This window comes from Rousettus aegyptiacus, unplaced genomic scaffold (genome assembly GCF_014176215.1).
Source record: "Rousettus aegyptiacus isolate mRouAeg1 unplaced genomic scaffold, mRouAeg1.p scaffold_m13_p_4, whole genome shotgun sequence".
NCBI classification, from domain to species: Eukaryota; Metazoa; Chordata; class Mammalia; order Chiroptera; family Pteropodidae; genus Rousettus; species Rousettus aegyptiacus.
Genome location: NW_023416307.1, coordinates 17,900,422 through 17,927,408, shown reverse-complemented (window position 1 = coordinate 17,927,408; position 26,987 = coordinate 17,900,422). Strand labels below are relative to the sequence as shown.

Genomic DNA, 26,987 nt, shown 5'->3' with positions numbered 1-26,987 from the left:
AGCAGTGATTTAGAAACCAGAAAGGCATCTGGAAAATTGTTTTTAAAAAACAGGAGAGAAAACAAAGTAAGGGAATTGGATGAAGCTCTAACAGATATTAAATAGTACATAGGAACCAAAAGAGTACGATGAAGTAGAGAATACTATAAAAACAATGCTTCAAATATCAAGTCACACTTACATCTAATGACAGCATTCTGGCCTTGCTTCTTATGCTCTTCTGACTAAGGCAGTACCAACTCTTAATACATTGGTGATTGAGTGTATTAATTAGGAAGAAAAGTCTATTAAATTGTAAAATGTATGAGAACTTAGAAAAATAGAAAGAAAAGGAGTGAACAGAGATAAAAATGAATCTTGTTTAATTTGGGGACATGAAACAGGTAATGTACTTGGGTCATGAAATTCTATAGGATAATGGTGATTCAGTTCACAACGAGAGATGGAGCTTTGGAGTCAAGTTTGCTGTGAAGCTAGGATGTGGAGGGCGGTGAGATAAGCTCTCTCACCCATAAAAAGAGACAGAAAAGAAGATATGTTTGGAGCTCTGGAGAGGTGAAGACCTGGAGAGGTGACTCTGACTCACCTTATGACCAGTATCTGAACACATAGCCACAATTCAGCCAGGAACAATAGCTGAATTATTATTTTAAGACTTGGTTTTGGACTGAGAAAGTTCCAATTCGAGCCACCATAAATCTGCTAGCCAGGAACAGGTGTGCAGGGGGGTGAGGGTAGAGTATAAAAATAAAAACAAACCCCAAATACCCAAATAACTTTTCACACAAAATTGGCCTACAAAATGAATATTACAAAACATGAGAAAGCTAATAATAAGAAATAGCGCATTTGCACTGATTAGGAGGACAATTAAGAGAGAGGGGAAGAAAGAAAAAGTACTGTGTTGGTGAAGATGTGGAGAGATTAGAACCCTGTGTATAGCAGGTAGGAATATAAAATGGTACAACCACTATGGAAAATTAAGCCCAGAATTACTATATAATCCAGTAATTTTGCTTCTGGAGTCAAACAGATACTTCTAAACCCATGTTCATAGTAGCATTGTCCACAATACCCGAGTGGAAGCAACCCAAGCATCCATCGATTAATGAATGGATAAACAAAATGGTATATATATATACAATAAAAACATCATTCAGCCTTAAAAGGGAAGGAAATTCTGAAATATGCTATAATGTGGATGAAACTTGAGGACATTATGCTAAGTGAAACAAACCAGCCAGAAGAGGACAAAACTATAAGAGTGTACTTATATGAGCAATCTGGGTACTGGGTAGTCAAATTTATAGGCAGAAAGAAAAATGGCAGTTGCTAGAGCCTTGGGGGGAGGGGAAATGGGAAGTTAGTGTTTTATGAGAACAGAGTTTTAGTTTGGGAAGAAAAAATAAATTTCTGGAAATGACTAGTAGTGATGGATATATAACACTGTAAATGTACTTAATGCCACTGAACTGTATACTTAAAATGGTTAAAATGATAAATATCATAATTTGTATATTTAGTCACAATAAAAAATAAATTAAATATGTTATTCCAGATAAAATAATATTCTGATAAAATCTAAAATCAGTATAAGGATGCTGACAAAAATATATTTGGGTACTAGGTGAGTCAGTGGAACCCAAGTTTTTATTATATTAGATTTCTGTATCATCGAGTTTGATATATATTTCTCCACTCACATATATATTATATATATTACCTCATGGCCACAAAATTGCTGCTGAATTTCTAGAATCATTTCCATATTGAATACAAGAAGAAGGTATGAAGAGATAACAGGCTTTCCTTGTAAGAGTTTCCATTTTAATATGGAAGAGAAGGGCTCCATAAATATTGTGGTGATATACCTCTCTCTCCATGACCAATGCAAATGTCCAATTATAGGCTAATTACCAGCAAAGGGAATACAATTACTCCACTGGCTTAGATCATTTATAATTTACATATGGTGATGGAAAGGTGCTAGCCTTTTCCCCTCCACCCGTCCCTTCTCACTTTCTGAACAAATCAAGGTTATGTTAGCATTTAAGGAAAGGGGAAATGGCTTTTTGGTATGTAGTAAAGAGAATCTGATGCACTTAGCAAGGAGCAAAATGGACCCAAAGAAACGTTGTGGCATACATGAAAAAACAGTGAGTAAAGATAGTGATAAATTATACTGGTAAACTTATTTTTTGTTATATCTACTTTACAGTGTTTGTTTATATAAATAACTAAATTGCTTTATAATAGAATAAAGGGCATAATTTATAATGAAAATATGATAGAATCTTTTTCATGTCCAGAAGGAAGACGAATATTGAACAAAAAGATTTAATTATAAAAATATGTAGTTAACATGTTTTCTAAGAATTAAAGAATGAAATTTATTGATCTCAAATGAGCAAAACAAAACCAAATAAGGCTGTTTTTAGAAAACTTTGTCACTCCGAAGAAGCCCTAGCAGTAGAAAAATACAACAGAAAAGAATAAAAAGAAAAAAAAAATAGTTTACAGCCATGCCCCCCTGAACAAGCCTAATTCCATCTGATCTCGGAAGCTAAGCCGGGTCGGACCTGGTTAGTACCTGGATAGGACACCACCTAGGAAGACCAGGTGCTGTAGGTGTAAAAAAAAGAAAAATAAAAAATAAGAGATGTAAGCCAACAAGTTCCTTGCAATCTGTGAGGTCAACCCAGGGTTGCTTCACCTAAAAAATAAAATAAAATAAAATAATAAAATAAAATAAAATAATAAAATAAAATAAAATAAATAAAATAATAAAATAAAATAAAATAAAAAACAGGAAATTTACCTATTAAAAGGCAGAGATTATCATCTTTGATTTAAAAAGTTAGAACTAATAAATAAATCCAATAAAGTTGCAAGATACAGAAATCTGTTGTGCATCTATAACGCTAATAAGGAACTATCAGAAAGAGAAATTAAGAAAACAATCCTATCTGCAATTGTATCAAAAAGAATAAAATACCTGGGGATAAGTTTAATCAAGGAAGTAAACAACATATACGCTGAAAACTATAAGATGTTGATAAAAGAATTTGAAGATACGAACAAATGAAAAAGATACGCTCATGGATTGGAAAAATTAATATTGGTAAAATCTGTACACGATCCAAAGCAGTATACAGATTTAATGCGATCCTTATCAAAATTACAATGACATATTTCACAACAATGGACAAAGAATCCTAAAATTTGTATAGGACCACAAAAGACCCCCAAATAGCCCAAGCACTACTGAGGAAGAAGTGCGAAGCTGGAGGCAACAAGCTCCCTAATTTCAAACTGTATTACAAAGCTATAGTAATCAAAACAGTTTGGTAGCGGTATAAAAAAAGATACATAGGTCAATGGAACAAAATAGCCCAGAAATAAATCCATGCATATATGGTCAATTAATTTACAATGAAGGAGCCAATAATATACAATGGGAAAAGAACAGTCTCTTTAGTAAATGTTAGTGAGAAAAATAGCCGCTAAAGGATAAAACTGGAATACTATCTTATACCATACACAAAATTTAACTCAGAATGGATTATTAAAGACTTGAATGTAAGACCTGAAACCATAAAACTCTTAAAAGAAAACTTAGGTGGTAGGCTCCTTGACATTGGTCCTGGCAATGATTTTTTGGAGATTTGACACCCAAAGCAAAGACAACAAAAGCAAAAATCAACAAGTGGGACTGCATCAAACTAAAAAATTCTGCACGGCAAAGAAAGCCATAAACAAAATAAAAATAAAAGGCAACCTATTAAGTGAAAAATGGGTTTGCAAATCATACATCTGATAAGGAGCTAATATTCAAAATATATGAAGAACTCGTACAACTCTACGAAAAAAAAATTTTATTTAAAAAATGGGCAGAGAATCTAATTAGACATTTTTCCAAAGAAAACATACAAAAGGCCACATGTACCTGAAAAGATGTTCAACATCACTAATCATCAGGGAAGTGAAAATCAAAACTACAATGAGATATCATGTCACACCTGTTAGACTATTATCAAAAAGATAATAAATAACAAGTATTAGGCGAAGATGTGGAGAAAAGGAAACCCTGTTAACTGTCAATGCGAGTATAAATTGGTGCTGCCACTATGGAAATGGGAATTCCTCAAAAAATTAAAAGTAAGACTACTATATGATCCAACAACTCCACTTCTGAGTATTTATGTAAAGAAAACAAAAACATTAACTTGATAAGATGTATGCATCTCTTATTGCAACATTATTTAGAATAGCTAAGACATAAAAACAAACAGTGTCTATTGACATGCGAATGGTGAAAGAAATTGTGGCATATACAACACAATATTATTCAGCCATAAAAAAGAATGAAATCTTGATATTTGTGACAACATGGATGGACCTTAAGGGCAGTATGCTAAGTAAAATAAATCAGATGAAGAAAGACAAATATCATATTATTTCATTTATATGCGGAATCTAAAAAAACAAAAACAAAAACACAAAACCAAGCCTGTACATACAGAAAACAGATTGAGGGTTGCAGGGTGTGTGTGAAAGGAGTCAAAAGGTACAAACTTCCAGTTATAAATTGAGTAAGTCATGAGGATATAACATACAGCATACTGATTATAGGTAATAATACTGTGTTACATATTTGAAAGTTGTTAAGAGAGTAAATCTTAAAAGTTCTCACGCAAAAAATAATTTTGAAACTATGTATGGTGATGGGTGTTAACTAGACTAATTGTAGTGATCATTTTTCAATATATACAATTATCAAACTGTTATGTTGTACACCTGAAACTAATATATGTTGTATGTCAATGATACTTCAATAAAAAAAATTATATACATATTTTTAAAAATCCAATTATAGTTATCTGTAAAAGTTAAAAAGAATAAAGCCACATTTGTTTTTTCATCCTTAAGGCTGAGAATATTATATACTATTGACAAAACTGAAACCTTTTTATTGAATTTGCCCTGAAAGCATATTCCTCTCAATCCCTCCCAGAGTTATCATCCTCCTGAAATATTTGTTGAACCATATTTCTAAGGATGCAGCCCTAAACAATATCTTTGTCATTTTTATATTTTTAAACTTTATATGAATGGGAATACAGTATCTAGTCTTCCACAACACCTTGCTTCAACATTATATTTGTGTGATCTAACCATGTGGAGTTTTTTTTTTTTTTTTACATTAATACTGATAAATAGAATTTTATCGTTTGAATTGGTAACTATTCATGTTTGATATTTAGGGTTTTCCCCTCAAGTTTGTATTTACAAATGATGCTGCTATAAATTTTCTGGTATAAATCTCCTTGCCCAGACAAGGACCATGCTGATTTGGAAGTGGAGGCTCTTAAAAGATAGGAGAAGATGCCTGGGGACAGGGAGTTGAAAAATTCCTGCAATGAAGAAAATATTAAGAACTATAGAAAGAGTGAGGAGTCAAAGATGTGAATATTTAGGGAAAATGTAGCAAGCTGATTTTCAATGCACTCTAGGTAGTTACTTAAAAATCAAAGAGTATGGAAAGGAAAATTCGAACGATTTAGAAATATCTGCTATGAGGGGAAACATATTTTGGGTTCACTTTATGTTCTCCCATCCATTGTACCTTTTACAATTCAATGTTATTAATAAAGTGCCAGAAAGCAGAAAGGAAATAAAAGTTGGGTGGAGACACTTGGAAGGCAATTTCACAAGGGATTCAGAAGGAACTGCATAGGAAAAACATACTGCTCCAGAAAAAGTGGGCTAGAAACTGAAGCTGTTTTCTTTATTTTCTTTATTGATAAGAGTTCTCTTAGGAACTACGTCCTCCTGGAAGTACAGATAAAAAATATTTAGTTCTGTTACTGCATCTGTGAGGATATATTTGATGAGGTAATAATAGTTCTAGGAGGCAAAAAAATTTTTTTTTTATTAAAATAAACAAAAATGAGGCTGAGCAGCAAACTAACTTTCAGGATACAAATGCTTAGTCATATTGAAAACAATTCTCCCTGGAAGAAAATTGATAAAGGTCCACATGCCTGAATCTTCAGAATAGTTTGGATTATAAAATGATGCAATGAATTAAGATCCTGAGTAATAAAGGGAGAATTTACAATCACTTGATGGAGTTTAATATTCAAGAAGGAAAATGAGATAGATGAAAAGAAAAAAAGAATCATTTGGTGATTTGGGCAGCATGTTACAAATAAATGATAACTTAAATGAAAAAATAGAAAATGAAGCAGATCGAAAGAGTGATAAATATAAATGTTAATTGCTTTATAATTCATAGTTTATAATATACCATTAAGATATAATAATTCTCTACAATAGTTAAAAAACTCTCTACAGCATATACACACTATATGTTATGAAAGATATTTATTTACTTAAGTGTTTCTGCTTATGTTAGGTAGAGAGAAGCCCTGTCTTTCAGACAAGAATAACTGTTTATGTGTATGCAGCTGATTCAGATAATATTTGTAAAACATGTTCTAAGATAGATCAGATTAATTTACTAACCAAGGTATTTCACCATTACAAGGGAGATATTTTGCAAAGATTATCTAACTTATTTTCTCATTTTATTGTTTAAAAAATCAAAAGATTAAAAACCTATTTGATGAGGCCTTAGTTCAATTTCTGCTTCAACTTGTCCACAAGACATTTTCAGAGATCAAATTATTGAAAACGGAAAAACATTCTGCAAACGAATAACATTTTTTCTATTAAAAAGACCTCTCAAACATTTGGTAAGATGTTCTGTAGTCTCAAAGTAGACACATCATGCTTTTTAAACTTTAAATTAAGTTTAAGTACATAAACTCTTTCTGATTTTGTATAATAAAAATTAAATATATTACCAAGGATATATGCTAATCGTTAAAATTTGATTCTTCTAGACAAAGAAATTAGAAAGTGAATAGGCAATTAGATATTAGCTAATCACAGCATCCTAAAATTATTATAGCATTACTGTGTTAAAAGTTTATCACTAGTAGTACTTCCTCTACAATTCTCAATCATTCACAAGCATTTTTTTCGGACTGTGAGCTCACTAAAATCTAAGTCCTTTCTTTTTCCTTTAATGTGCTTTTTAAAATAAGTGGTATAGTTATATAAAAGAATGGTTTTAATACTCATCAGGTCAAACTCTAATGCTTTTGACCACAACCCCCTGTGTGTTTAAAGACACTGTCATAATATTAAAAAATGGCAAATATTACTAAATCACTAAACTCTGACGATGTTGCTACCATTTTTTATATGCACTTAAAATATTGGATCTCTAGTGTTTATGAGTACTTTCTCTTTGTTACTCTCAAATTTTCATATTAACTGAAAGTAGTTAAGAAATAAGCTAGATGATATTATGTATATATAGTAAAAGACAAAGATGTGTTACAAATAAGTGCCATTAATGAGCTCAGAATAACCTTACTAGTTATTCAGTATTCCAATAATCACAGTTCAGAATTTGAAATTGTTGATGTGGTATAACTTTCATGTTACATAAGCTAAAATATATTGCTGAATTGTAAATCCTCCTATCATAAAAAAAAAAGAACTGAAATCTTAACTTCATTAGCTTTCTATGATCTATATAAATTAATCAGTATTCAATATCCCTTTAGCTTTTATACCTAAATTGGTTGTTAAATGTCAATGTATTATTATATTTACACTATATTAGAACATATTTATATTTAATTATAATATTTAATTGAATAATTCATCATACTTAAGGGTATACATATTGATATATGTTTATGATATATATGTATGCAAACTGAGAAATGTTATTAATGATAATGATAGTTAGCATTACAGTTTACTCTTCATGTGTTATATTCTATGGATTTGAACAAATGTCTAAAGACAAGCATCCACTATTATAGTCTCATATAGAGTAGTTTTACTGCTTTAAAAATCAGCTGTGCTCTGCCTGTTCATCCTTCCCTCCCATCTACCCCCGGCAACTGCTAATCTGTTTGCTATCTCTGTAGTTTGCCTATAGTTGGAATCATACACTATGTAGCTGACTTCTTCCACTTAGCAATATGCACTTTAGGGTTCCTCTATATCTTTTTATGACTTGATAGCTCATTTCTTTTTAGTGCTGAATAATATTGTATTATCTGGACATACCATAGTTTATTTATCTATTCACTTACTGAAGAACATCTTGGTTGTTTCTGTTTTAGCAATTATGAAATAAATTCCTATAGACATCTGTGTGCAGATTTTTGTGTGGACACATTTTCAACTTCTTTGGATAAATACTGAGGAGTGCAATTTAGGGCTCAAATGGTAAGAGTATGCTTAGTTTATAAGTTGTAATAGTTTTTAAATAATAGAATTAATGTTAATTGCTAGTATACCACTTTTATATTAGTATTCAAAAAATGTAAAAAGAGCAATTCCATCAAAATTGCTTTTCTTGAGTGTAACTAGGTAAATAATAAATTAAAAATGTATATTGTCTTTCATGAAAAAAAATGTAAAAACATTCTTTACCACTTAGATGAAAAAAATTGATGTACAAATATAACCAACTGAGTAATTATCTTAGGAATATAAAAAGTTCACTATTGAAACAAATACATAGAAAGTTCCATTTCCAACTATATGATGAGATAGTTTCTCAGAAAGACTCCTTTAATATATATTCTTCCATTGTATACATAATTTTTATTAGTTTCAAGCACACAGTAGATTGGTTAGACCTTTATATAATTTATGAAATGATCTCCCTGATTACTCTGTCTTCCCTGTGGCTCTACGTATAGCCATTACCTTACTGCTGATTGCAATTACCTACGCCATGCTCCCCATTCCTGTGACCCTCTATCAAATACTAATTTGTACTTCTTGAAACCTTCACCACTTTCTCCCAGCCCCCCAACCCCCTCCCTTCTGGCCATCACTGGATTGTCTTCTATATTCATGGCTCTGTTTTTGATTTGTTTGTTCTTTTTGTTCCTTAGAGTCCTCATATCAGTGAAATCATGGTATTTACCTTTCTCGTCTGACTTATTCCACTCAACGTGATTATCTCTAAGTCCATCCATGTCATTACAAATGACAGGATTTCATTTTTTCATGGCTATTCTTCCATTGTATATGTGAACCATAACTTCTTTATCCAATAGTCTGTTGAAGGGCATTTAGGTTGCTTCCCTATTTTGACTGCTGTAAGTAGTGCTGCCATAAACATAGAGATGCATAGATCTTTATGAATTATTGTTTTGGTTTTCTTTGGATAAATACCCAGAAGTACAATTGCTGAGTCAAAAAGTATATCGATTTTTAATTTTTTGAGGAAATTCCATACTGTTCCATAGCAGCTGTACCAATTTACAATCCCACTAACAATGCATGAGCGTTCCCTTTTTTCCACATCCTCCCCAACGCTATTTCTTTGATTTATTGATGATTGCCACTCTGACAGGTATCAGGTGAAATCTCATTGTGGTTTTAATTTGTATTTCTCTTATGTTTAGTGCCCTTGAGCATCTTTTCATATGTCTACTGGCCATCAAATAGATTCTTTCAATGAAAACGACTAAAATATCAGATAATTTAAAATAAAAACATCTGTAAAAATCTTAAAATTTAATAAGAAAGTAAGAAATACTAAGCCAAAATCTATTTGAAGGCAAGACTCTTGAGAGCTAATCACCACAGGTGACTTTTGAAGAACTGGCGAAACTGAATTCTGCTTTCCATAGCCTCTCTGTCTTTGAGAACTGAAAACAGAGCCTTAGGCATCTTTATCAAGGTGAGAAATCTAAAAGAAGAGTATCCAAAAAAATCTTCTTCCCGGAACTCCAAGATAAACAGATTATCTCAAATCAAGACAAAATAAATAGGCTTGCCTCTGAAATATAATATCCAGAAGCCTATTCTTCTGTCAATTTGGCTTTAGAATTCACATTACTTGTGTGATCTGAACAAATTTAACTTTATGTGGCCTCTAATTGGTAATGCACTCAGACAGCTTCCAGAAACTAAAAGAAATCTTCTCAGGAAGAGTCTTTTTATCCCACTTCTCAAAGAATTTCCAACAAATAGGGTTCCGGAGAATTGAAAAAATCAAGAACAAATCACAATAAGGCAGAAGCAGAAGTGACAACAGAGAAACATAAAAAGACTTTATGAATAAGGTTTATCAGACAGAGAATATGAAATAAAAATGTTGATGATAATTTTAAAAATAAATATAATCTTGAGACAAAGAATAAGCAATTACAAAGAATAAAACGGGGTTTTCTGGTTCTGGATGAGATGAAATAAGCACATTTTTTCTTTTTTTTATTAATTATAAAAGAATAAGCACATTTTACCATTTCCCACTGAATATAACTGTGAAACCAGAACAGAATGCGTGAATCAACTATGCAAAGTCTTTGAAATTTTTCTGCAGGAGGGAGGTTGGAGAAGAACGCCAGAATTTCAAAATAACACTGAATAGGCAAGTGAGTTTACCATTTTGCCATTTCTTTTCCTCCAGTACTCCCGTCTGAGTGTAATGTAGCTGTAAAGTTGAAAGTGAGCACTGTGGTACAGAGCAAGAGAGGGCTTGAGGATAAGCTCTCCAATTCTGGCTTGAAGAAGACAAAAAACAGAAACTTAAAATGTTGAGAAAGAGTACAGATATTCCTCATTTTTTCCCCTCTTTTCTTGGTTCTATTTTCTTACCCCAACATCCCAGGGAATTCTTTTGCAGAAAAAAGACAACAGCTATGGAAAATGGCAATAGCCAAAATTGGGAGGGAAGGGCACTTTCTTGGCCTTTGGGTGTAGCTGCAGTTTCAAATGGGTGGGGCAAACCTCATTGCTTTTATATGTCTATCTTCATTCCCTTAGCATCCTCTCATGGAAATATATCAAGAATATAGCATAGTGGTTTCATTTGAGACGCCCTACTCCCAAGAAAAAAATTGGAGCTCCTGGAAACCAAAGTACTGGGAAATCATGAAGAGGGAGAAGCTCAAAAACAGTGACCCAGTAAAGTCATTTAGGAACTTCAGGGCTTGCCCTCAACTTGTATATATATAAATCTAGTCCTAATTAGCATTCCAAAGATTTTGAGAATTAAGCTAACAGAGACTGACCACTGTGGGACACATACTCAAGGGAGAACAGAGAACATAAAAAAAAAAGTTTTGAAAACTGAACTAACACTGGAATCTTAGCCTACAAGTGGTGGGGTTAGAATTTGTGGCCTCAGTCTACTAAAACAAAATATCACCATTCTCCATAGAATTTTTAAAAGTGCTTAAAATCTCTTAAAATAATTCACAATATGTCCAAAATTACTTGGTATAAAATAAAAAAACATAAATATTTCAATTCACATCGAAAAAGACAACAGACACCAATGCTGATATGACACAAATGTCGGAATTATCTGAAAGAAAAAAAAAAACACAAAACTTTAAAGTAACTATTATACAAATGCTTCAGGAAACAATCATGAACACTCTTGCAACAAATGTTAAAATAAAAAGTTTCAGCAAAGAAATAGAAGCTATAAAGAAGAATCAAATTAAAATTTTAGCATGGGAAAATAATAATAACCATCCTTTCCCCAATCTCACTGAATGGGCCTAGTATCAGAATAAACATGACAGAAAAAAGTTAATAAATTTGAAGATTAATCAATACAAATGATCCAATGTGGAAAATGGAGAGAAAATAATTCAAAAAATGAATGAAATATCAGAGACCAGTGGGATAATACCAGAAAGCCTAAGAATCATGCCAACAGAGTCCAGAAAGATAGGAGAAATAGAGTAATGATTAAAAATAAATAAATAATGGTTGAAAACTTCCCAAGTTGGAAAAATGAACAAAAAACAAAACAAAACAAAAATTAAAAATAAAACATACACCTAGAGGTTAAGGAAGCTAAGCAAATCCCAAACAAGGTAAACCCAAAGAAATTTATGCCCAAATCTATCATAAACTACTGAAAACCAAAGATGAAGAAAAAAATATTGAAAACAGTCAAAGAAAAATAGCACATTAACTACAGGGGAACAATGGTATAAATAACTAAGGACTTCTAATCAGAAACCATGGAAAGCAGGAGGAAATGAAACATTTTTAAAATGTTACAGAAAAAACCTATCCCAAAATGTTATATCCAAATACAATCTCCTTAAGTAGTGAAAATGAAGTAATGATAACCTCAGATGAAGGAAAACCACGAAAATTTATATCCATCAAATGTGCTATAAAATAATTTCTAAAAGAAGCTTGTCAGACAGAAGGGGAATGATTCCAGAAAACAAAACAAAACAAAACAAAAAACCTGAAACTTTAAGAATGAAGGAAGATCAATAGGGAGAGTAAATATCTAAAGTAGTGCAATAAATTAGTCTTCTTGAGTTCTTAAACTGAAAAGAGATTGAAAATAGGAAAATAATGTTTACATTAGAAGAGAGAACAAAAAAAAATAATAGCCCTAAATCTAAACCTATCAATAATTACATTAAATGTAAATGGTCTGGAGACACTGATTAAAAAACAAAGATGGTCAGAATGAATTTAAAAAAGTAATTCTATACTGTCTTAAAAAATCACTTAAAGTATAAAGATATATGTAAGTTAAAAGTAAAATGATGAAAAATGATACACCACACAAACAAAAACTAGAATGACTAGAAGACTCCACATGGCAAAAATGTCAGTGCTCAATTAATCAATAAATTCAAGTAATTCCAATTATTTTTCAAAATGTATCTCTGTTGTATTTAATATGTAGAAATTTTTATTTGGTAGTCTAAGAATCAAGAATAGCCAAGAAAATTATAAAGAAAAATACAAAATGAGAATGTTGCCCGAGCATATATTAATACTAACTACACCCTCACAGTGTGGTATGTGCACGGGATAAACTAATAGACCTGTGTAACCAAATAAAAAGCCTGGAAACAGACCCAGAGATGTATGGATGCTGGAGATATTACAAGGATGGCATGAAGTTTTGTGCAGAAAGAGTTGATGTTCCAATAAACGAAGTTGAAGTGTTTGGCTATGCTATCAGAAAAAGAAAAACAGGAAAGAAAAAAGAAATTGAATCTCTAGCTCGTTCTATACATAAAAATCAATTTCAAGTATATTAAAGATCTAAATGTGAAAGTCCAAACTATAAATTCGTTTAGAAGAAAATTATTAATATATCTTAAAGATTTTGAGTTAAATGTATCTTAAATAAGATTTGAAAAAAACTTTAAACAGGATACAAATGTACAAATGCCACAAGAAAACTGATATATTCATTTATATTAAAATTTGAATGTTATGTTCACGGAGACACCATAAAGTTAAAAAAATAAAAAATAATAAAGAAAACTTAGAAAAAGATAATTTTTACTTTCTATAATCACAAAAAACCCCACTGTATCCAGATTATATAAATTTCTCACATGAATCGCTAAGAATTGACAAATAAGCAACAAATAATTAGACAAAAGCCTTAAACTGCATAGACCAAAAAGGAAATACAAATTAGTCAATAAACATGAAAAGATGCTCAACTTCATTAGCAATAAAAAGTAAAGCAAAGTAAAACAAGAGTTACTATAGCTCACCTAAATTTTTAGGCAAAAATTTTAAAAATCTGACTCTATCACATCTTGGCATATATGTAGAACAACAGGAACTTCTGTTTATTGATGGTAGGATGTGCAAAATGACCCAAGCACTTTAGAAAATACAATGGTATTACATAGGAAAGGTGAATGTGCACATATTGTGCAGACATCCAGAAATTTTACTCCTGGAGTAAATGTATAAGAATGTTAATAAATTGCAAGAGATAGCCAAAATGTCAATCAATAGTACAATAAAAAAATATATCGTGGAATGTAAAATGAAATATTATTCAGCATGGAAATTGAATGGACAGCTACATGTGATACCACCAAGTCTTCACCAAACTTCATATTGACTGAATTAAATAAGCAAGGCACGAGTTGTGTTAAAAAGTAGGGAGTTATATTCATTATGTTGAAAAATATTAGAAATATATTTATAAGTGGTAAATTTGTTTAAATTAAAAAAATGGGAGAATCATTAGAAAAGTTAGAATGATGAAAACCTTTCAGTGGAGGCTGAGAAGGTATTATTTGGGAGAAGCAAATAGATGACTTTGAAAGAACTGGCAGAAGACACATAAGCATATAATTTATTGAAATTCTTTAAACCAAATATAATTTATACACTCCTCTGTATGATATAATTTTAATAAAATAAATAGAAAATTACATAGTAAAGAAATTTTATGAGATCCCAAAACAGGATTACTGTGATTTTTTTTTTTTTTAAAGCTGCATTTTGATATGTGGTATTTTGTTATTATTTTTCTTACTCTGACATATTCAAGTTTGGAATTCTTGACTCTCCTAAATGCCAGATATAATTATAAGATGGTATTTGGTCTAAGCATGATTAAAAAGGGACGTCATTGAATTGTATGTAATGTTTTCCAACTGCTGGAGGTGAAGAATGTAATGTTATGTTGTATGTTTGCTACTACTGAGGACCCCTTATTTCATAGATTTATAAATTAATAGGACAGTCTCCTTTGTGTCATCAAACTCTCATCTGGGTTTATAGGTTAGAAGCGAACTGCCTCCAGGGTGCTGGTACTTCATTTTAAGAAATACTACTTAGGCGTAGAATGGCCAGTTTTTGAAGCCAGATTGCCGATGCATCATTGCTCTTTTTGTGCAGTTTCTCATATGTCGAGGACATATTCGAGGCTATGGCAAAAAGAAAAGAATCCCTGTCCAGTTGATTAGAACACGAGTTTAAGGAAGCAAATGGAGAAAGTTCATAGAGACCAATAATAGTCCCACTTATTTTCTACTCCGTTGTCTTTCACAGAAGATTCTTTAACCTGCTATGTTTTCACATCTCAAAATTTTCTTCTTTCTCATGATATCTAAAGATTTGTTCTATCTTTTAAAACTGGAAATTTAGATTAAATAGGTACAATTCGGCAAATTTCTGTGCAGATTACAGATCAAACACAGTCTTTAGAAGATTTGCTTTTCTTGATAAATCTTTTAAAACATTTTTCTTACTAATTTATACCTACTTATAAATAGACACATGTATCTTAAGATTTAAATTAATCACTATTTTGTATAATGTGGTAGAAAATGCACTTTTATTTTGACACTGTCTAGAGCTAGTGAGTTCTGGCCCCTTTTTATGTAAGTCATAAATATATTTTAAGGCTATTTTTCAGTGAGAATATAAGTAGCAGTGTTTTCACCAAATAACACAATAGTTACAGTGTTCCTTGAAAAGTCATGCTCTGTGCATTTAATGCAACTTGGCAGAAACCACTATTTCTTCAATGGAGTATGCTAATACTCTGTGTGGAAATTTACATAGAAAATATGCTTGCCGATTTCTTAGAGCTAGAGTTGAAAACATGCAACCTAAATTGGATCAAGTTTTACACAAATATTCTGTGGGAATTAAAGATATTTAGGGTAGAGCTTTAACAATTTGTACACAGACAGCCATACATATGTGAATGTGTGTGTGTGTGTGTTTATTTACTACTATATGATTTTGATTCTTAATCCAAAAAAATTTAACTAGCTGAAAACAGTGGTCATGTGTTTTATCACTTTGATTGTCAGTTAAAGAATTTTTTTAAAAATATTTTGATTCAAAGATAGCAAATTTACTTATTTATTTACTTTCTTACTTATGTATTTACCTTCCTTCCAAATCACTCTCCTTGAGCAATCAGTTGAGATTAAATCAGCCTGATTCTGAGAGAAATGCAGCTTTCACTTGACACAGGTAATGCATAAAGGTAGGTCCCTGAAAACCCTGAATTATAATCTCCAAAACTTATTTTAGAAAATTCTAAGCCAGGATAATTCAATTCAAATGATTACATTTTTGTTTGTTTCGAGTAAATTATCTATACACATATATGTTATTGGTGTATAGATTAATGAATTTTTCTAAAAAACACATCTGTACAACCAGGACTTATATCCAGAGACAGAATATTACCATATCCCAGAAGTTCTCCTGTACCTCCTTCTAGTCACTATCCAGCTCCCAAGAAAGCCATTATTCGACTTCCAATACCATAGATTAACTTTGCCTGTCCTTGAACTTTATGTAAGTGCAATCATATGGTATGTACTCATTTGTATCTTTTTTCCCATTCACTATTATCTTTGTAAAATTTATCCATGCTGCTTTACGTGTTTTTATTTTTTTCATTCACATTGCTCTTTAGCATAAAACAATGATTTTAATGCATCGTCTACCATGACTATAAACATTGTGTTTAGTGAAATTGTATTTTGAGGGTTACAATTGGTTTAACTTTAGCGGTATAAAAAGGCATAAAATTGGAAATCGAAGTAGCTGGAGAATAGTTAGCTCTTTTTTTTAACCTCTCTACTATATATAGAAAAGGCCGAATTTATTCCTCCATTCACAGAGCAAAACCCTATTAGGCTATTGAACCTTACCTAATTTAGCAGACCCTGTTGGTTAGCTCGTCCAAGAGTCATTAAAACTATTGCCCTTTCCTATACAGAGGCCAAAAGGGACAGATAGATATTTCTTAACCTCTTTTACTACCAGGACTGACCATGTGATATTGTCATCCCAATGCAATTTAAGAGGGAATTTTCTGGGAAAGCCTTTGTTTTTTGTTAGAGCTGAACATGAAGAGGCAAAAGACCCAGAATAGCCAATATAGAAGACAAAATTGAAGAAGCAGAACAAAGTTGGAAACTGACACTATCTGATTTCAGGACTCTCTAAAAACCTGCAGTAATCAAGGCAATGTGGTATTGGTAAAAGAGTGGATAAGTAGATTGATGAAACAGAATAGGGAGGCCAGAAATAGATCCCTATAAATATAGTTGACTGATCTTTCACAAAGAAACAAAGGCAATACAGTACATCAGAAATAGTCTTTTCAAATCGTGTTAGAACAACTGGATATCTGCATGCAAAAACATGAATCAAAACACAGACCTTACACGAAAGTTAACTCAAAATGTGTTGATGATCTAAATGCAAAATGCAAAACTATAAATCCTAGAAGATAATGAGAGAAAACTCAGATGACCCTGGGTATGGTGATGCCTTTTTAGAGGCACCACCAAAGGTACGATCCATGAACTTATTGATAATCTGAATTCATAAAATTAAAAACTTCTGCAAAAGAGAATGGGATGAAAAAAACAGAGAGAGAGAGAATAAAAGGAGAATGAGAAGACAAGCCACAGATAGGGAGAAAATATTTGCAAAAGACACTTCTGATAAAGAACTGTATCCAAAAGATATAAATCACTCTTAAAACTCAACAATAAGAAAATAAACAACCCGATTTAAAAATGGGTCAAAGACCTTAAAGACAACTTATCAAAGATAGACAATGTCATTCTTACCTCATCTTCCTGTCTTTCTTTTGAATATGAATCCTGAAATTTCAGCAGTCTGTTAGGACCTGAAATAATGTGAAAATGAAAAGGTAGCACACTAGTCAAGCCAAAATATTATGATAATCAGAAACTTTTGATTATACCATTATGGTACTGAACCAATTATTAGACTTGTTCAATGAAATAAAGAATTCCTTATTATTTAACGCTGTGCTTTTTGAGCATTATGTTAGTGCAGATATAAGCATATCTAATACACCATTTATCTAGATACTCAAAATAGAAATATACATTGAAGAATATTGCTTGAAGTTATTCAGTGTTTTACATTGGTTTCTTAAAAAACAACAATATCCTGATTAAAAACTTAAAACTGTGTGTTCATCCCATGGATGAATCATGAAAACATTCAAATATCTTATTATTTAAACCTTTCTTGGGCCACTGTGCAATTCTGGTGGTAGACAGCTAGCTACCACCAGCTATCTAGCAGGAATCCCTAGAGGTCAACAGAATTCAAACATGACTATCATATCAGTAACAGAAAATACCTTTTTACATCTTCCTTTAAACATATAGACAATGGCAATCCAAATTCTGAAATGGTTTACTGTCTCATTAAATTAAGTTTCCCATGCCTTTTGGTCTCTGGTTTGAAAAATGATTACTTTTTATTTGCACCTATTTATTCTTATTGGTAGCAAACATAACTTTGGTCCCTCCATACTGTTTTTCTGTGACTACATCTATGTAAGAATAATGAACTATAGCTAAGTTTTCTTTTGATTTAAAGCAAATATGATATCTTAAAATATAATGTCCATATGTCAATGGACATTTCATGAGTATTCGAGTCTATTTTATAACATTATATCTTATTAACTTATACTTCTTATTCTTATGATGAGTCCAAGTACTATGTTGAGTTAGAAAATTTGTCTTCAAATTCCATTGTTAGTAATGTTTTAGTAGAGAAGTTGAGGCATCATAAGAAAAATGTATGTTAATCTTGCTTTTCTTCCTTGTGGAAGAAAAGAGCCCAATTAATGATTGTTTTTCTATTCTTTTTATATTCTATAGCAGAAAAATCAAGAATTTGGGGGATTTAAAGAATAATTGGATGGCATTTATGAAGCTGAAAAAAATCTCTGCATACTCAGAATCCCTGCTTTTAATCAGTCTAGACTACTTTAATGGACCTCATTCACTTAAACTAAAAATCACATTGTAGCATGAAAATGATGACAAATATTTCCCAGAAAGCCAATAAATACTTACAAGTGTTTATTCTTCTTATAAAACATTGATTGTAAACAGAAGGTAAGCATCAAAGAGCTCTGATATAATCTTTTTATATACATTTTTTTCATTATATTAAAATTTTAGAATTTGATAAATTTAGGAAGATAAATAGGAAAATAAAATCCTATATGAAAAGAAATAGATACAAATATGTGCATTTTCCAAATGATGAATAAAATTAGAGCTAAGACTAATAGACACTCAGTGTTATTTTTCAGTCTATACCCAAGTCATGGTGTAAGAAGCAAGTACTTATGTAGCTTGTAAGCAACTTTTAACCAGCTTTGGCACCTTAGCAGGAGTCATATTTTTGGAGGCACAAATGTCTTCTACACAGATAGGGTTTTATTTAATACCAGGGGCATGTCTTTTTTTTACTTACCTTTCCTGGAAAATAAGTACATATTTTGTAACCAGTCTATGAATAATAAAATACCTTCTCATGAATGGCAGACTTCAGAAAATCCAGGATTTTAACCTGAGTAAACAAGAATATATTTGTATGTCTGTCTAGGTTTATGTGTACCTATCCTACATTCCATAAACCATCTCACAGAAAGGTTTCTGACGCTCTCTCCTGACTCTCACTTCCCACATTTTATTTAGGGGTGTGGGTGCAGAGAGGGGTGGCTCTTCATAGAAGGATTCCAGTCAAGTGTTTCTGTCTTGAGACCAACCACAGGCTGCTTTAGAAAGCAAAGCATGTATTCTTTCAAGATACTCCACAAATTAGTAACATTCTACCAGAAGATGAAGGAGAATAAGTGCTCTTACTTTATCAGAGAGATTCTAGAAGCTTCTTATCAACGGAAAGAATAAAAGAAGACTGATGATTAAACTAGGATGAAAAAGAAGACTTCTAGTTTTAACAATGGGGCACAGGCTGTGAGAGGTGATTTTAATATTTTCACCAACTTGCATTGGACATAACTAATGCAAGTTGGTGAAAATATTAAAATCACCTCTCACAGCCTGTGCCCCATCACCAAACACAAATATACAACTCAGATGAATAAGAAAAGAGCCCTCAGGGTTTCTCTCTTGGACACAGAATATACAAATGGTCTACAGGTGGCCACTAAGATGGCCCTGCATTTTTCAATTATAGACTCAATGAGTGTCTTTGGTTTTTCAGAGACTGAATGAGATGGAAACTACAGAGATAATCAGAAGAACTAGAAACTCAATACATTTAAATCATATTTTTGTTTAAAGAAAACTATACACAAGTAATCATAATTCATGTTGCTTAATAGCTAGAAATTCAGATAAATATATGTAACATTTAATAACCATTTGAATTTCAACTTGCCAAGTAGATCTTAGGCTTTATTTTTCTTTCAGGTTATACACCTTCAATTTGACATTAGCCAAATAGATGGCTTTGGCACCTGAATAAGAATCCTTCTCTGAACCAAGTGTAAACAATGCAAATATAAATTCTAAATCAAAGATAAGAGGTTATTTTCTACTCAAACATACAATTGTTCAAAAAGCAAATAAATTTTTTCTAACAAAGTAGTGTAGTTTCCTTTATGTGTATTTGACTTGTATGAATTTTTGTTACTACAAATAATTTAAAAATTAAATATCATTCATCAATTTTAAAGTAATATTCATCTCTATACCCATTTTTTTGAAAACAGGTGTGAATTGTAAATGTGTTTGTACTGATGGTGACACCACTGTGGGTGTCAAACAGAAATAACAGCTCTGCTTTGCTGGAATGAGTCTTGAATTCTACAAGATTGTTGTGCAAGAGTTTTAGAAAGGCATCATTGCATAAATTGTGACTACCCTGTAATTATGTGATCATTGTGAAATATTTAGACAATCAAAACACATAAAGAAGAAACTGAAAATCATCCGTAAGCATAACACCAAGAAATACAATTATGGTCTTTAAAAATAAGAAAATGTGTAACTGGTAAAATGATTAAGCAAAATATTAACTTATATTTTCCTTATGATAAAAAAGATTAGAAGAAACACTGACATCAATTAAGTGCCTAATTCACTTAAATACTCATGTTCCGTAATACTGCTTATTTGGATATCTCTACCACTATTCTCATTGTTAGATTTTAAGAGAACACACCTGAATGTCTTCTCAATCCCTTTATTTTTTCTAAATACGAAGTTCTTTTGACTCTGCTTCCAAAATACACTACTAATTCTCCCACATTCCTCCATCTTTACTGCTACTGCCCTTGTCTAATCCTCCATCATCTTTACCTAAACTAACACAAAAGTCTTCTGACTAGTCTCCCTGCTTCCACTCTGCCTTTTAAAATTGCCTCTCTATTCAACAGCCAAAAATAGCTATTAATAAATATTTGAATTGAATAGATTATTATTGGTTTCAATCAAGATAGCGGAGTAGGTAAATGCTGTGCATTCCTCCTTCCATGACTGCATTAAAACTGCAACCAAATTATGACCCGGTCAACCTGGAGAACAATCTGAAAACTAGCTGAACAGACTCCTATAACTGGGGATTTAGAGAGTGGTCAGAGACTGGTCAGGGGGCGAAGACCCGAAACTGGCTGGTCCCACACCCGTGTCTGGTGGTTGAGCATTAGGAAGATATCTAGGCTGTGGAGATCCCACTGGAGGACCAATGATCCCCACCACACGCTGGAGCTCCCAAGCCCAGGGTTCTAGTGCCATGGAAAGGAGTCCCCACGAAATCTGACTGTTCGGGTGAGATGGGAGGCAGCTGGAAACCCAAATACCCTTAAAGGGCCTGCGTACAGACTCTCTCACAAGCACTCACCTTGGACTCTGGCAGAAAGACAGTAGCTTGGGAGGTGCCAGAGATATACAGGGAAAGACTGAGTTGTGTGGCTTTAGGGTGAGGACAGGAGGGACAGCAACCATGGTCCCTGTGTTGAGCCCTCCAACTGTGTGGCCTACGGGCAGGTGCCATTTTGCCTGTGTTGAGCCCTCCCCCACCACATGGACAAATTTGTATTTGTGTTGGCCTGGCGAGATCTGCGGGCTCTATCTCAAAGACTTCCTGAGACCCCACCCCACCCAACTCTCAAATTGCCTCTGGCAATTTTGTTGCCAGGCAACAAGCCCCACCCTATGCTTTCAGTAGGAGGTTCCTTCAACAACAATTAACATGCCTTGATTGGAAAGACTTTGGTGTCATGCAACTAGCTCCAGCCATAGCTGCAGTAGTTCTTAAACAAATCCTCGGGCTCTGAGAGCCCAAGGCAGGCAGCAGCTGGCTTTAGTGTAAACTGAGACTGTTGCCAGTGGCCATAGGTTCAGCACTGGCAACAAAGCTGAAATTGTGCTAACCTGGGGAACACAAATTGCCCCACCCTGGTGACTCTCTGTAACCTCACCTCTAACTCCCCTTCTGCCCAAAGTTCATTCAGCTGCTGAGCCTTACCGGCAGCTGGCAAGCAGCTTCAGGCCTGAGGCTTTTTGCTGAACTACCTCTGCCTGGGACTGCTGACAACTCACATGCCTTCAGTTCTAGCACATGCAGCAACCGCCCCCAGATAGGTTTGTGGGTCCTACCAGGTAGCCCTGGGTTGGACACAGACAGCAGCTAACCTTGGCCTGCATAGGAGGCCCTCATATGGGGCTCCAGAACAACACGTGGAGGCTAGCATTAGACCTCAACAGAGCACCACCTGATTACCGCCAAAAGCGGCACATCCAAAGGGTGGTCTCAACAGGCACACAAACCCGTTGAGGTGATCCCTGCTTCATGGGACCTGCCCCACTTGCAGCAGCTCATATGCTATGGATATGGCCAATTATCATAGCCAATCAGTCTGAGAGTCAATCCTATCCACTGATGTACCGACCTCAATCAATGCTTAAGTACAGCAGGAGGACACACACGGCCCACGCAAGAGACACTCCTGGAGGAATCTGCATAGGTGATCAGGAAGCCTGCACCACTGGGCCACACAAGACACCTACTACATAAGGCCACCCGGCTACTGGGAGACATAGCAGATCTATCTCATACATAGAAACGAACACCGAGAGGTAGCTAAGATGAGAAAGAAAAAGCAACAACAACAAAAAACATGTCCCAGATGAAAGAATAGGAGAAAATTTCAGAAAAATTACTAAATGAAATAGAAACGAGCAACCTACGAGACAGAGTTCAAAACACTGGTTATAAGGATGTTCAATGAACTCAGTGGAAGAATAGATGAGCTTAGAGAGAACTTCGACAAAGTGTTAGTAACCATAAAAAGGATATTGAAACCATAAAAAAGAACCAGTCAGAAATGAAGAATACAATAACTGAAATGAAGAACCCAGTAGAAGGAATGAACAGTAAGTTGATTCAAGCAGAATATCAAATCAGTGATTTGGAAGATAAGGTAGCAGAAAACACCCAAAAGAAATAGGGAAAAAAATATTTTTAAATAAGACTAGTTTAAGGGACCTCTGGGACAATATCAAGTGTAATAATATTTGCACCATAGGAGCACCAGAAAAAGAAGAGAGAAAAGAAGGGATTGAGAACCTATTTGAGGAACTATTACTAAAAATTTCCCTAACTTGGTAATGGAAATGGATATACAAGACTAAGAGTGCAGAGTCCCAAACAGACCCACAATGTAACTAAAATGGCAAAGGTTAAAGACAAAGAGAGAATCCTAAAAGCAGTAAGAGAAAGGCAGCTAGTTCTTACAAGGGTACTTCCATAAGAATGCCAGCTGATTTCTCAACAGTAACTTTGCAGGCCAGATGGGATTGGCATGATAAAAAGCAAGGACCTATAACCAAGACTACTTTACCCAGCAAGGCTATCGATTAAAATTGAAGGTGAGATAAAGAGTTTCACAAACAGAAAAAACCTAATGGAATTTACCACCACCAACCCAGTATTACAAGAAATGTTGATGAGACTTCTTTGAGAAGGGGAAGAAGAAAAGAACATAAATGTGAACACTAAAATGTCAGTAACCTATGTACCTATCAATAATCACTTTAAATGTAAATGGATTAAATGCTCCAATCAAAAGACATAGGTTAGCTGAATGGATAGGAAAACAAAAACCAAACATAAACTATCTACAAAAACACACTTCAGGTTGAAAGACACATACAGATTGAAAGTAAAGGAATGGAAAGAGATATTTCATGCAAATAGACATGATGAAAAAAACTGGAGTGGTAATAATTATATCAGACAAAAGAGACTTTAAAACAAAGTCTCTTTACATAATGATAAAGGGATCAATCCAACAAGACGATATAAACCTAGTAAAGTTTTATGCACTCAACATAAGAGTGCCTAACTATATAAAGCAAATATTAACTGACATAGAAGGAGTGGTTGACAGTAATGCAGTCATAGCAGGAGATTTTAACACCCCATTGACACCAATGGACAGATCTTCCAAACAGAAAAGCAACAAGAAAACAGTGATCTTAAATGATACACTAGACCAGGTGGATTTAATTGATATTTTTAGATCATTTCATCCCAAAGCAGCAGAATATACATTTTTCTCAAGTGCACATGGAATATTTTCCAAGATCGACCAAATGTTAGGCCATAAAACAAGCCTCAGAAAATATAAGAAGATTGAAATCATATCAGCTGTCTTCTTCAGCCACAGTGGTATAAAACTAAAGATCAATTATAAGAAAAAACACTGAGAAATACACAAACACATGGAGGCCAAATAACATGTTATTTAAACAATGAATGGATTAACAATGAGATCAAGGAAGAAATCAAAGATACCTTGAGACAAATGAAACTGAAAACACAAATGACCCTAAATCTATGGGAAACAGCAAAAGTAGTCCTAAGAGGGAAATTCATAACAATACAGACCAACTCAAGAAACAAGAAAAATCTCAAAATAAACAATCTAACTTTACACCTAAAGAAACTAGAAAAGAACAGCAAACAAAGCCCAAAGTGAGTAGAAGGAAGGAAATAATAAAAAGCAGAGCAGAAATAAACAAAATAGAATCTAAAAAAGCAGTGCAAGAGATAAATAAAACCAAAAATTTGTTCTTTAAAAAGATAAACAAAATTGATAAACTATTAGTGAGACTCATCAAGGAAAAAAAAAAAAGACCCAAATAAATACAATCAGAAATGAAAGAGGAAAAGTGACAACTGACTCCACAAAAATATAAAGGATTATAAGAAAATACTATGAGCAATTGTATGCCAACAAAGTGGACAATCTGGAACAAAGAGATGCGTTCCTAGAAACATACAATCTCCAAAGACTGAATCAAGAAGAAATAGAAAATCTGAACTGACCAATTACTTTTAATGAAGTCGAATCAGTAATAAAAAAACCTTCCAACACGCAAAAGTCCTGGACCAGATGGCCTCACAGGTGAATTTTACCAAACATTCAAAGAAGAATTAACACTTTTATTCTTCTCAAACTAGTCCAAAAAATTAAAGAGGAGAGAAAGCTCCCAAGCTCATTTTACAAGGATTCTACTACCCTTATTCCCAAACCAGACAAAGACATTACAAAACAGAAAGTAATAGGCTAATATCACTGATGAATATAGATGCAAAAATCCTCAACAAAATATTAGCAAACTGAATTCAACAATACATTGATCGTACATCATGATCAAGTGGTCGGATTTATTCCCAAGATGCCAGTTTGGTTCAATATCTGCAAATCAATTAATGTGATATACCACATTAAGAAATTGAAAGATAAAAGTTACCCAATCATATCAATAAATGCAGAAAAACATCTGAAAAAATTTAGTATTTGTTTATGATATATAAAAAAACAAACTCTCACCAAAGGGAGAATAGAGGGCACATAACTCATCGTAATAAAGACCATATCTGAAAAACCCAAAGCTAACATCATACCCAATGGGGAAAAGCTAAAAGAGTTTTCCTTAAGATCAGGAACAAGAAAGGATATTAACTTTCATCACTTGTATTTAATATAGCATTGGCATTCCCAGCAACAGCAGTCAGACTAGAAAACAAAATAAAAGGCATGTAAATTGGGGAAAAAAAAGAAGTAATATTATCATTATTTGCAGATGACATGATACTATATAGAGAGTGCCCTAAAGATTCTATCAAGAAAACTGTTAGAACTGATAAATGAGTTCATTAAAGTAGCAGGATACAAAATTAATATTCAGAAATCAGTTACATTTTTATACATCAATAATGAACTATCGGAAAGAGAAATTAAGAAAATAATCCTATTTGCAATTGCATCAAAACTAGAAAAAACCTAGGAATAAACTTAACTAAGGAGATAAAAAACCTGTACTTGGAAAATTATAAATCACTGAAGAAAGAAATTGAAGAAGATACAAATAAATAGAAGCATATACCAGATGGGAGGGAGGTTCAGGGGTGCTGGGTGAGCAAGGTGAAGTGAGTAAGAAGTACAAATTGTTAGCTACAAAATACTCCAAGCTGATAAAAATCTGGTGTGAGTTAAATCCATGAAGTGTGAGCTTTTATTTATTTCAATCACTGGCAATTTTCTGACTCATCTCTTTGAAGTTTGGACCTATCGTTTAAACCTAGTCACCTCCATCCCTCTTATTTTTCCAGGCACAGAAATGTGGTAGGGTGTGTCAGACAGTGGTTTACAGTGAAACATAATTGGTTGAATCTCTCAAAGAATATGTTTTTCTGAGATTCTGTCTGAGAAAAGAACATTGAATCCACATGTGTTGTTTTCTCTTGTTGCCATTGACATCCAGAGGTCAACATCTGGTCTGATTTTAGCTTTTTAAAACTTTTCTTTCTGTTTTAATGTGGTTTTTCTAAACTTACCTTAGATGCCAAAATTGTCTAAATTCTAATCTTTTCTTTAAGGCTTTATTTTGTGTGGATAATAGGTCAGTAAATGATTATTATCACTTTCCTCTATAAAATGAAGGATGATAATCTTTATGTTCTCTTTGGCTTTTCTAAAGATGAACTGGAAATATTTTAAACAAAATGTTTTAAAGTTGAACTTTATGTTTTTCTAATTAAAGGAATATCTTAAATAATTGAAAAAATCTGGCTTAATATATTACAATAATATAGTCTTCAATTTAGCACAGATGAATTGGCTTCATTTAACAAAGGCCATCTTGTCAGGCTAAATTCATTCATCTTCTTAATCTTGATTTAGAATATATAATACTGTGTGGGGAGTAGCGATTGAAGAACTAATGCCTGCTCTTTGAGTTTTGATAGGAAGAAATAAAAATTCATATTAAGGCTTCCTTTGGAGT

At 33.0% G+C, this 26,987-nt stretch overlaps 1 pseudogene; it reads left to right on the top strand.

Moving 5' to 3' along the window:
- Window positions 1-2,512: 2,512 nt before the first annotated feature.
- LOC118601979 lies at window positions 2,513-2,631 on the top strand (annotated as a pseudogene).
- The last annotated feature ends 24,356 nt before the right edge of the window (window positions 2,632-26,987 follow it).